The sequence below is a fragment of the Eurypyga helias genome, unplaced genomic scaffold (assembly GCF_000690775.1).
Source record: "Eurypyga helias isolate BGI_N326 unplaced genomic scaffold, ASM69077v1 scaffold11645, whole genome shotgun sequence".
Classification (NCBI taxonomy): domain Eukaryota; kingdom Metazoa; phylum Chordata; class Aves; order Eurypygiformes; family Eurypygidae; genus Eurypyga; species Eurypyga helias.
The window spans coordinates 26,638-38,861 of NW_010252091.1; positions in this window are offsets into that span (position 1 = coordinate 26,638).

Consider the following 12,224-nt stretch of genomic DNA (forward strand, 5'->3'; position numbering starts at 1 on the left):
TTGCTAAAGAAGCAAACTTGGGTGGAACAGGGAGGCGTAGCAGCAAGGAGCTCAGTATAGGCACGGAGTGAGGGGGAACAGGCAGATGTGAGAGAGGACTAGCTAAAGATAGAGAGGTGTCCAACAATTTATGGAGCCTAAAAAAAGAAGTCATGAACAGAGAGGACAAGAATACAGTCTCTAAGGAGGAAAAATATCTGATTTTTTTTTTCCATTCCCTCTCCCTGCTAGAAAATTGGCACTATTGCACATTAAACAGCTTTTTTTCAGTAAGGTTTCAAATCGGGCAAGTCACAGGGACCCTACCAGTGTTCTGGGGAGACTCTTACACCAGGATCTGTCACTGTGTTCGTAACAATGCTTCCAACTACACTGGGTGTGCTGGAAATGAGACAAAAGAAAGCAGGGATGGTGAAGGTGTTCAGGTAGAGTGCAAGAGGAGGAGCTGAACTGATGGGGATTAAAACCTGACCCTCAGGAGGTAGCAGAAGAGCTCTAGAGAGCAGGCGGGGGTGAGGGGGGGCTGCAAGCAGACAGGATGTGTGCTGGGAAGTAAGACATTCACATCTGAATGGGAAGTGAAGGAAGGTAAGCTCTGTGCTTTCTTTCACGAAGGAGCCAGATGGAGAGGAGCTGTAATTAATTCATCAGAGAATGGGGCAAATGAATTCCTTCTTTGCAACAGTTCTTTCTGGCGGCGCAGAACGTATCTCTTTCTCTCCTCCGATAACTTGTTCAGGAGCCAAGCACATTCCCACAATGCTCCTCTAAAAATTGCTGCCAGCCTTGAGGAAAGAGCCCCGTGGCTGTGCAGCAAGGAGCTAATCATCACACACATCTCCATTTCAAATTAAACGCTCCAGTAGGAAAGGAGTGTGGGGGAAGTGGGGCAGCACCAAAACCTGCTGTACGTGGCTGTGGGTATGTATACTTGTGCACACACTTTTCTGTGGCATAGCTACATAGCCCTTCTCTGAGTTCTGCTCACCAGTTCCAGGTGATGAAAGTAAAATGCCAGTGAGAAAGTAAATATAATGAGGAATAATAGAGCTGCAGATCAGTAGGGAGATAGGCAAGTTTTTTCTATGAAAGCACAAAATCTCATGATTTCTTTCTGATCTGGGTGATCTGGATTCACAAATGCATTTGACACCCCAGGAGTATGCAACTGCAGGGGAAAATTTTCTACACAGAGGACCATAACAGAACAACTGCATTGTCACCTTGATTTTTCAGTGTTGTGGCAGATTTAAAAAAACCCACAAAATTAGAAACACACTTCTGCTGCTGGGTTTGCATTCAACTTATTCTGTAAGTCCCCTGTCTGTAATCTCGGAATTTTTTGCTTTGAATCTCAGCAAATCCATTCTCATTAACTTAAGTAATCTAAATATCTCATGTAAGTGATGAACCTTTCTACTTCTCTGCAGTGGAAACTATCCAAATCACAGGCCTTTGATGTTCATCTCGCCCAAAGCAATTTCACTCTTCCATAATGTCATTGACATCTGTCCAATGCAGGTGTGAGATTTTTCTAAGAAAGAATTAAAAAAAAAAAAAAATCACAGAAATCAGCTTGAAATGTAAATCCAAAATTTACTTTATTTTTTATTCTCTTGTTTTAATTCTGAAAAGTTTGTGATGCTGATCTCTGGAAATGTGTGTAAATATTAATCAAGTCAGTAGTTGCAAAAATGAAAACAAACTGCCCAGTTCAACTCCAGGACACTGAACAAAGCTCAAAACACAAACTACATCATATTATTTCCAAATCAATCCTTAAATTCTTGACCATTGTTCTTCTTTGCTTACACGTGATTTGGGGTTGCACCCTCACTTTTGTACCTGTGAAATCTCTAGCTCATACATCTCTGACATCCATATGTAACTGAGATGTGTCACAGCTCAGCTTTGACTTGGGGCTGCTGCCTTAAGGCATCCCTTGCCAAAAACTTAGGATTCGCAAAACAGGTAAGTGTCCACAACTGGGGGCTTGCACTACTTCAATCCAGACCCAGTCGCTCTCAGAGTGTGCTAAAACCCTATAAAATGGATTGAATATGTTGGAGCATGGAAGTTGTGCATCTTGCTCAGGTCACGTAGCCTATACTGCATGCAGATACCTGGCCTGTTGACAGAACAGTGCTGTTGTGCATCTCTCCAAGCTCTCTTGCCTACGCTATTGGACCCGGTATTTGATTGACCACATTAATGACCCTTCAGTGTTGAAGGCAAAACCCTGCGCTCCAGTGCCCATGCATTAAAGCAAGAATTCTGCACAGCCCCAAAGGCACACTTCAAACCCAGCCTTTGGAGTGAAAGCGAGCCTAATTTATAAATTGTAATTGATTTTTGTAGCCAGATGCTTTCAGCAGAATTTTCCATGACTGCAATACAGTGAGGTAGAAAATTGCTATTGTGCCACATGTCTGTGAACAGCCTTTTCTCTGATTCCAGCTAGCAATTTAGATTGTATTAAATATTATTTATCTATGCCCTTTCCAGAGATCTTGGTATGAAAAACATGTTCAGTTCTGTGCACACACATTGAAAACGTTCTGTTCCCCTGCTAGCACCGAATCTCCAGAGCAATCATGACTTCTACCATGTAGCTACTAGCCTAACTAATGAAACCACCTAATGATCACTGAATGATTTGGAGAGCTGTTACAACGGCTTCCAGCTTCTCCTTAATCCTTTTCCTTGGGATAGTTGAAGACCTCAGAGAGAAGAAATGTCCATCACTGAATAGGCCGATAGTAATCTCTGTATGTCAGAAGACACACGTACTGCGTCCGCAGCAGGAGTTTGCTCCGTCTGATATCCTCTTCAGTACTGAATGGGAAACGTTTTACTTTGATGTGTGTGCATACACGTCTCATTAGCACTGAAGAGACTTGAAGAGTGAGTTCATTTACAGGAATTCTTTTAGCTTGTGTCAGCAAGAGAGTACATTGTCATCTTTTCTCCAGAAAAAATAAATCTCTGTATGGCAGAGATTCCAAAAGCAAACAAAACTTTTTGGAATAACTGAAGGTTACAGACTGAAATTAAATTAGGCACCCTAGTAAACTGGAGAAATAGTTCTGCCTTTCAGAGAAGTGCTGGTATAAATACCCCAATAAACATACCTTTGCCAGGCATCAGGGGTGTCTCTCGGGTCAGAGGTTATGTGCCCAGCTGGCTGGAAGAACTGCTTTTGGAGAGTTCACTGTGCTTGGACAGTATCAGCTGCTAGTCTGCAACAGAAAACACCTCTGCCCAAAGAACTATACCAGCTTCTTCCAGAGTCACTGGGGGCTGTCAGGGCTATTTTTGGTAGTTCTCAGATCATTGACCTGCACTGAGCCATTACCAGTTTATTGCATTAATCTATCTGTCAGCAGTTGACAACTCTCAGAAACCAGTTTATTAAAATACTAAAGATAATATTGTTGGTACAGACATCATGATTCATTCAGAAACCAATCTTATTACTTTTGCCATATTTAAACATAATTATCTATTGGTTATACTGGATTATAAACAGATTAGTCGTAAGTGTTGGGTAACTGTGTGGCATGATTTAGACACAAGGCTTTTTGATTTGCACATATGTTTAAGAATTGTGGGTTCATTTTGCACTTGCTCGGTGGTAAAACAAAACAAACCAAAGAATCTTAAATGTAGCATTTTCAGAAAAAAACCCAAAAGTAACACAGGATGGAATAATCTGTCATATAGCTGATTTTTTTTATTATCTCTTGCCTATCCAATTTAAAATATGAATATGTGTTTACCAGGTGATCTGGAAAGAAAAGGGATATATATCAGGAATATACCAATTCAATACCAATTCAAGCAGTAACCTAAATATCCCCTGTGTTACCTAACCTACTCCAGCAGTTGCCAGATATTAGCTCATTGTACCTATGAGCTAACCACCCCTCTCCTAGTAGAGCGTGGGTGAGATGAAACTGCAGAGTAAGGTACAACATGCCAGTGGAAGCAGCAGGAGACATCAGGTCTTCAAAAAGCAGCCTGATCCCTTGATGCAAGAGATGAATGAGTAGGTTTGGCATAATGAGAGCAACGCAGGCCTAACAACACAGGAACAAGGGATTGCCGTCCTGCTCTGCCCAACAGACTTTTGACAGTGGCCGTCAGTGCTGTCCAGTTTCACATCCCTGGCTGTGGAAGGAGGCTCTCCTCAGGGTGATTCACTCTAGCAGAGATTTGAGCCTCGGGAGTGTTTTTTCTTTTCATTAAATACAGAGGAAACTGCTATATCAACCCCCTCAGTGACAGATTAATGGTAGGTGGTAGGCGCTGATGCTTCGGGAAAAGATGCAGGAACTGCTGTTGTAGATAGAAAGTTTGTCATGAAGGTCCCTGTTTAATCCGTAGGAATGAGAGATTCCTTATAGAACTGAAGTAGCAGGTTTTCTGTTCCTTGGCAAGTAAACCCAGGTGTTGCCTTTAGTCTTCTGGATTTTGGAGCACTCCTGTTTGGTGCCTTCCTGAATGCTAGTGGCTTTCTGGCCTTAGAGCCATTTATGGCGGGGAGTTCCACATCCTTCCTACGAGTTGTGTGAAAAAGGTATTCCCTTGAATTGTTTCGAATCAGAAACCTTTCGTTTGGGGGGTAAGGGGTTGTTCAATTTTCCTTCTTAGTCCCCTGTGTGTTGAATCCAGGGAAGCAGAAAAACCAGCACTACCCTCTCCAGACTATGCTTTGTCTTTCCTTCTTCTATCAGAGCACAGGAGATTTGGCTTTGTCTCCCTCCTAACATAAATGATCTCGGTCTTTTCTGCCTCTTTTCATGTTACAGTTCTTCCACACCCTTGATCATTCCTGCCACCTTTCTCTTAACTGTGTCCAGTGCCAGTTCTTCCTCCATATGTAGAGCAAAAAATCTGGTCCTGCTTCAATAAAATGAAATTCAATAAATTTTTCTCCCACTGCAGTTCCCCCTGCAGATGCCCTGCCTGTTTCTGCTGTGCCAAAACAGCCCTCATCACTATCTGGGGGCACTCTGGTCCTTGCCAGCCATCTCTTTCAAGTCTCCTGGCCATGTCCTGCCCTCATCTGCCTTCTGTCTTGGCTCAGGGACTGCCCTTAATATTCACAGCTGCAGATGGGAGTGCGAGGGTGTCGCTTAACAGTTATTCATAATGAAAGCCTTGCCATTAGCATTGTTCATAGCCTGCCCAGACCCCTTTCTCTCTAAGCAGGTTTTGATGTGTAATCCAATTACTGCATGCAGAAAATTGCCCCTTAATCAGCGAGGAGGACCAGTGTTTCAGTTTCATCTCAGTTACCCTCACGTTGCCGCTGCCTGTGAGCGCTCCATGTGCTGCTGGGCCCGGGGCTGGACGCCCCAGGGTGTGTGCCCTTGAGCTGCCAGGAGCGTTTGAATGTTGCTGTTGTACACCCTAATAAGCCCAGACCCTTTTTTTTTGAGCTGGAAAAAGAAAATGGTCTCTTTTAACAAACTGATTTCACAACTCATTTATCAAGCCCTATAGCAAACCATTTATTTTAGCTCTTTTTTTGCTTCATCAAAAGCTGTATGTTAAGAGAGAGAGGTGAATTTTGAGAGGCTGGGAACTGAAGGCACACTGCAGTGCCACCCGCCCTCACCAGTGCTTTGCCGGGAGGCCTCCAGCTAGAATTCAGGGGTAGGAGCTGTTATTTTTCCTGAAGTGACTCCTGCCTTCAAAATCAAATTATTTCTTTTGTCAAGTCCAATAAGCATTGAACACCACAGACTTGGTTTCGCTACAGAGGTGAATGAATGCCTCTGTACAGTACTTTCCGCTGCCATGAAATAGATGTGTATATATATGTAATGGGGAGTGTAATTATTGTTCTACTTAAAGAAAGGTGACATTCCACTTCAGTGTAACTTTCAAGTGCAGCTTTTAAGAGAAACTGTGTCTTAAAGGGAAGAGTTTAGAGGTATGCATTTTAATGAGCTCTAGTAAGCTTTGAGTTAGGCCTTCAGTCTCTAAGGCAGAAAGCACCCAAGATGATTTTCCCACCACCTTCCCAGATCAGACCCTGTAGGAGTTTATCCTGGGAGTCACACTTTGAGCACTGGCTATTCCTGAAGGTATTTGGATGCTGCATATACTAACTGTGTGTCTGTCCTCAAATGCCAGCCTCCATACATGTGCTTGACTGGAAGCTTTGCCTTTCGCAGAGGCACACCTTTGTCTTGTTCTGAGCCCCTGACAGTCTTTTGGTGTCTCAGCGGATACATTCCTTTTGATCAGTGTCACTATTTCCATTCTTTTTCCTTGTAATTCCTGCTAATTGAGTTTATTAGGTGATTCCAGGAGGGCATACTCAACCTGCCCAGCATCAGAGCTTCCCTTCCAGCAACATACCTTCTTCTCCTCATTTGTTTACTTGGGTGTACTGGACCACTGTGAAGCAATCACACGAGCAATAACGCCGGTGTTACATTTTTCTGTCATTGCCTTCTGTAAGACGTAACTCTCCATCGACACCGAAGGGTGGTAGGAGACCCAGAAGCTGTGTTGTTGTTTCCTAGCAGTATAACCGATGTGCAGTGCTTCTGCAGGGGCCCTGTCCTCACTCCTCAAAGCAGCTGGCTGTCTCGGGCCCGGTTTAATTCACAGGGCTGGATTATAAACAGCCTGGGATCCCTTCACCAACATTCCATCAATCTTGCTCCCAGCAGTCTTTGTGCTTTTGTTTAGTTTCAAGCTAGAAGAAAGTTTAAAGCAACGTGCTAAGACACCCATATAGGGTGAGCAAATTTCCCATGTATTTCACAAAAATTACAACACAGTGAAGGGATTTACTCTCACATTGAACAGAATTAATAAGTTCTAACTGATGTATTAAAAAGTTATTGAGAACAGCCTGGGGTGAAGTTTCTGCAATCAAACCGTTCTCTGCTTTTAATCTAAAAATCAGCAAATACTCAGGTACCTTTTGCCACCTTCTTTTAGAAGTGATCTGGAACTAAACTCCTGAACGGGAGGTTTCCTGCTGCTGATCTAAATTTCAGGACTACGTCCCATGTTGGATTACCCGCCTCTGGGCAGAGAGGAAACCTAAGGCTGTTAATGAGAAAAAATCATATTGTGAATGGTTTTAAAATTCTTCAGAGCCCCTATCCACTTCCAAATGTCAGGGATGGGGCGGATCAGAAACCTTCCCGTGAACCCTGTGCGTTTTGCATGTCGAAATCCTGGCTTGAATTCAGGTCTCCACCTCAGCTTCTTGTAAATGTTAATACTCAAGTTGAACAAAAATGTTAGAGGCAATTACAGCATGAACATCTCTTCTTGTTTATGTATAGTAGCTGATAGCAGAGTCTGTAATAATAATCTGTGTTTCCACATGTGCTGTTCAGTGCAACAGTCGGGTACAAAATACCTTTTAACTGTCACAGAAAAATAACTGGATTGATGTCACTTTTCGTTTGTATGAATATAATTATTTGCCTTGCAGGGACCAGTTCCACTTTTGTCATGTTATTTGTGATTTTTAAATACATTTGTGATAAATTAGGCTCGTTTCTAAGGTAAACAGTACTGGAGCCAAGCAGCTGTCTCTGTACATGTGCATGTTATCACAGCTGATATCAAGTCTAAGTCAGACTCCTCGTCTTGCTTGGACCTTTCCTTAACCTTTCTGGCTTATTCAGGGAAATGCGGACCAGTCTATTTTCTTATTAAAAATGCAGCTTTTTAAAAAGCTTTACTTATTTTTAAAATATTTTCTTTTTACAATTATTGATTCATAAAGACTGTAAAAATCCTATTTTTCTAAACTGCCAGTTGCTTGTGTTGGAAAATGATACAAAGGCATATATTTTATTCTACAGATTTCCATGTAGTTTAGAAACTATTTTCATATATAGTTAGAATTATCTCAAAAAGCAGTAAGCTTCTGTATACTGACGCTATGAAATTGTATAAAAACGCTGACTTTATTTTTTATTTGGATTGTTGGAGCTAAGTCATCCTCAGTGTTATGCCACGCAAGATGTAGGGGCAGAAATCAGGTCATTGTGTCGGAAGGCTGGTCAGTGTTAGGTGACGCTTCCTAAAAAATCTCAACTAAAAGTCGGGAGAATTTACCCTAGAAATGGTTCTGTTTTGGGGCCTGATTCCATAGTTTATTCACACTGATTAGGACCTTATTTCACAAGCACTCCCATGAAATTTTATGGGAAATATTAAAAACAAGAGCCTATGATGTGTGAATAGCAGTGATAGAATAAGGCCTTTTGCTAAGGAAGAACGGGGCCTTTTAACTAGCTAAAAGGCTGTATTTTGAGTATCTCAGGACTACTTTTTGTGTTCTTTTCTGCACTGTGGACTCCTCTTGTGTATTCTGGATTTCTTCCATAGCTGAAATGCCAAATTAAATTGATTGAAGCCCCATGCACAGATGAACATAACTGAAAGCTGCAGTGGGATATTGCAGAAAATGACCTGATTTCCTTCTTGAGAACAATCATTAAAGTCACTCACAGCCTTGGCTCCTGGGCACCTGTGAAGCAGAGGCCCTTGGCTTGTACCGTGGGCGTGGTGTAACATGGAAGGATTTCTGCTCTCTGCCTGGAAAATACTGTCTATTCCTCGACCTTGTCAGAAGCTTAATATTTTCTCAAGTTAAAAAAAAAAAAATCTGATTCTGCAAGACTCATCGGGGAATTAAGGGCAGCTGGGACCTTCTGCGATCAGGCCACACTGTTCTGAAAGTTTATCCCTCGGTGACAAATGAAATATGATGTGGCTTTGCTGTTTGCAAGGAGGGTACAGAGACTGGAAATTCATCACCCCAGGCCTAGCCTTGTGACTGTTCAGTGATGCTCCGCTGCTACCAATGAACGACGTTGAATCAGGTTGTAAAATCGGAGAATTTTATTGCACCTGTGCTTTTTTGTAATGAAAAAATAGTTGTATTTGATGTTACAGTCATAATGCAGTAAATGAACACATATGTATTTCTTTTTAAGGACTTTTAACTTATTCTGGAGTGCGGTTTCACACTTTTGCTGTGCTCATTTCTTACCGTCAGAACATTTGGGCTGACCTAGAAACACCCAGAACAAGTGAACCAAGGATAAAATTCGCTGCGGCCCGCCTCTCTGCTCATGTCCCACTGGAGAAAGGTTGTGCTGAATTTCCCTACTTCACTCTAGCCCTGTAAGATTTAATAGCAATTATCAGCTTTTCTCTAAGACTGTGCAGTTTTCTAAATAGAATTCTACCAAACCCAAAGAAAATGTGAATTTGCTAATTCCTGTTACGATTCAGTATGTTTTCTTGCAGCGTTAGCCTCTGACACTCTCTCTCTGTGGGGTTGCCCTCAATCCCAAACCTGCTAAGAAAGGGGAATTTTTTGAGACGCTCAGGTTTGAAGCGAACGCCGATGACGTGCAGTGAGTGAGTGGCGTTAAACTAATGGCGTAACCACCGCCGATTTCTCTGAAGAGGGATCACTGCAGCATGTATGTGCTGACACACAACTCTCATCAGCATCCAAGTAATTGCTGGTTTCTTTCCTGAATCTTTATGAGAGAGAGGCTGCCAGGATGGGCTCCGCAGGTAGTTACTTCTGGAGGAGTGGATAACCACCATGATTTTTGGGTGAACCTGTGGGCTAGGTTGCCTGCTGCTTTTATGACGACACGGAGCTTTGTCCAGCCTTTGACCTCTCTGAGGTATTCAGACCATTCGGTCCTGTGCCTTCCTATGAGCTGTTGTCAAGAAAATGAGTGGAATGCACCTCACGTGAATGAGAGAAGCAGCAATCTGTTTTATGGGGGCAATGCATTTGGTAGAATTTGACAGTGGTTCAGTAAGTTTGGTGGCAAGGTTCACCGTATTAATTACTACATGTAAGAAACAGACAAAGGAAAATGGAGTTGAGTTCGAATGATTCACACAGACACCAGAGACACAAAAGGGTAAGAAAGACCCTCCTGTGGAGTCACAAGGTTCGGAGTGGAGCCCCCTTGCTTTCTAAACTCCTGATGGGTTTTAGGTGTGGCCAGGTACAATCTTAGTCTCAGACTTGGACAACAGTTTAGGTCTAATTAAAGAAATATAAAGAGTAAGGAAGACCTTCCATTGGGTCCTGAGGTTCAGAGTGGACCCCCTTGCATATGGAACCTGGGTGCAGCTAAGTCCAACCTTAGTCTCAGGCTTGGACAACGGTTTGTGTCTAGTGGAATTACCTATACAAGGTTTATAATAATGACTATGAACCACATGGATTAGTCACGTTTCAGTGGTATTAATTCAGCATGCTATCAGTCACCTGGGTCTGTTGTGAGTAAGGGATCTCCACCTTGGGCAAGGAAGGATCTCTCGGTCTCAGGTGAGGAATCTCAAACCTTGAGGGGCATCCCTGCTGTGCAGTCCAGCTGTGATTCCAGAAGAGCTCAAGTTGGGATTATCCAAGATCTGCTCACTGTGCCATTCAGCTCCTTTGTGGGTGTGCAGATTGGAACGAGAGGAGTTCTTGGCCCGGCTACGGCTCAGGCCTTCACCTCCTTCGGAGCCTGTATCAAACTACTGCAACTGTGGTTAGGGGGGCGAGTGCATCCGTCACAGCTGCCCCACTGAGCCCCCTAATGCAAACACTTCAGCTGGTCATGGCTGTGTCAAGATCAGAGCAGCAGCTCGAATCCCTCCCGGCTGTAGGAAGAGCAGACGCTGATGTGGGACAGTTACACAGCCCTCAGGGTTGCAGTCAGTGCACGCTAGAAAGGTCTGTTCTTACTGGCTTGTTCCCTTTGCGGTGCATTTTTTCATCTTGCAATCTGTTTTTTTCTGGAGCCAGAAAGTAGGTTTCTTGGTGTATATCCGGCCTTTTCTTCTGGAACCAGCAAAGAAACTTTGGACTTGATTTTGTCCCAGACACTGTATATAGACCAGGAAAGACGGTCCTCCAGCAGGGAGGAGAGGAGTGTCTGAGAACAGATAAAACAGCTCGTGCTTCTGTGGTGAATGTCGGCTCTGTAGGCCAGGTCCAGGCTGCAAACAACTCTACAGCTGATCGGTGAGAGTTGAGACAGTCAACGAGAATTATTATAAACACTTTTAGAGGACAATGAAATACTCTGGGCAGTTATAAATCTCTTAAGTCATATATTACTGGAGAAACAGCTGTTTTAGATAGCAACCCTGCTGCTAGAGGATGGAAGGATCTGTTTAGGTTGTAGCAGCAAAAGGTGGCAAGTTCAATAAATAAAAATAATAGGGTAAGACCCTCAAGTGGAGTAAATCAGTGCAGCTTCATTGAAGCTGTTGGACCTCAGTCAATTTACAGCAGTAAGAACCTGGCTTGTAGTCAGCAGGGATTTTACAGAATGCTTAAAAACTCTCCATTTGGAGAGATCTCCTCTGCCTTGTGCCTGGGCACCAAATCACATCCGCACAAAAGTCCTCGCTGGTATAATGAGGTCATTTTGGATGTGAGCGTTCATTATACACTTAGGTAAATTAGGGGAGACAAAAAGACGTCATTAGCAGAGTCTTAAATAAAGGATGGAGTGAGGTTAGCGAGTTAAACAAAATCAATCTCGCCCTGGAGAGTTAATGGGGAGTGGCTTTTCTATGGAAAGGGGGTGACGGTGTGCTGATGCTGCACGTAGAAGCTGAGGGCTACGGCCATGAGAGGTTAAAAGCAGGGACTGAGGGGGTTTTTCCCAGGTTAATATTTCAAGCTTCCTAGATTTCCTTCTGTGACATACCACGAACGCAGCCTTGGTTTCCAGCTGCAGAAAAACGCCCTGATAAACACACGTTGCTGGAGCAAATGAAACCAAAGGCTCAGCCGGTTTTACCGTAGCGCTCGGGGTATTAAGAGGGATTGTAATATAATCCTCTTCAATGAATAACCCTAACAGATGTTATCAGGGTTGCTCTGTACGAGCCGTGGACCTCTTGCTAGAACTCCCTCTGTGGAAGTCCAGTTCATAAATTGTCCTAACGGGCTGCCTCGTCCCGTCCCGCTGCTGCTGCAGCGTGAAAGGGAGGTGGTTACCAGTGCCCTTGAAAGCCGGCATTATTCTCATCTGGTTTGCATTACAATACTGCTAAATATTTCATGCTTTTTGTTTTATAAACAAATAAGAGCAGAACTAATCTTTCTGTTTAATGTTCCTTGATTGACGCTGGAGCAGGGAAAAAAGTTTGGGGTTTGTTTTGATTTATTTTTTTTTCAGACTTCAGATCCTAATGTGGCT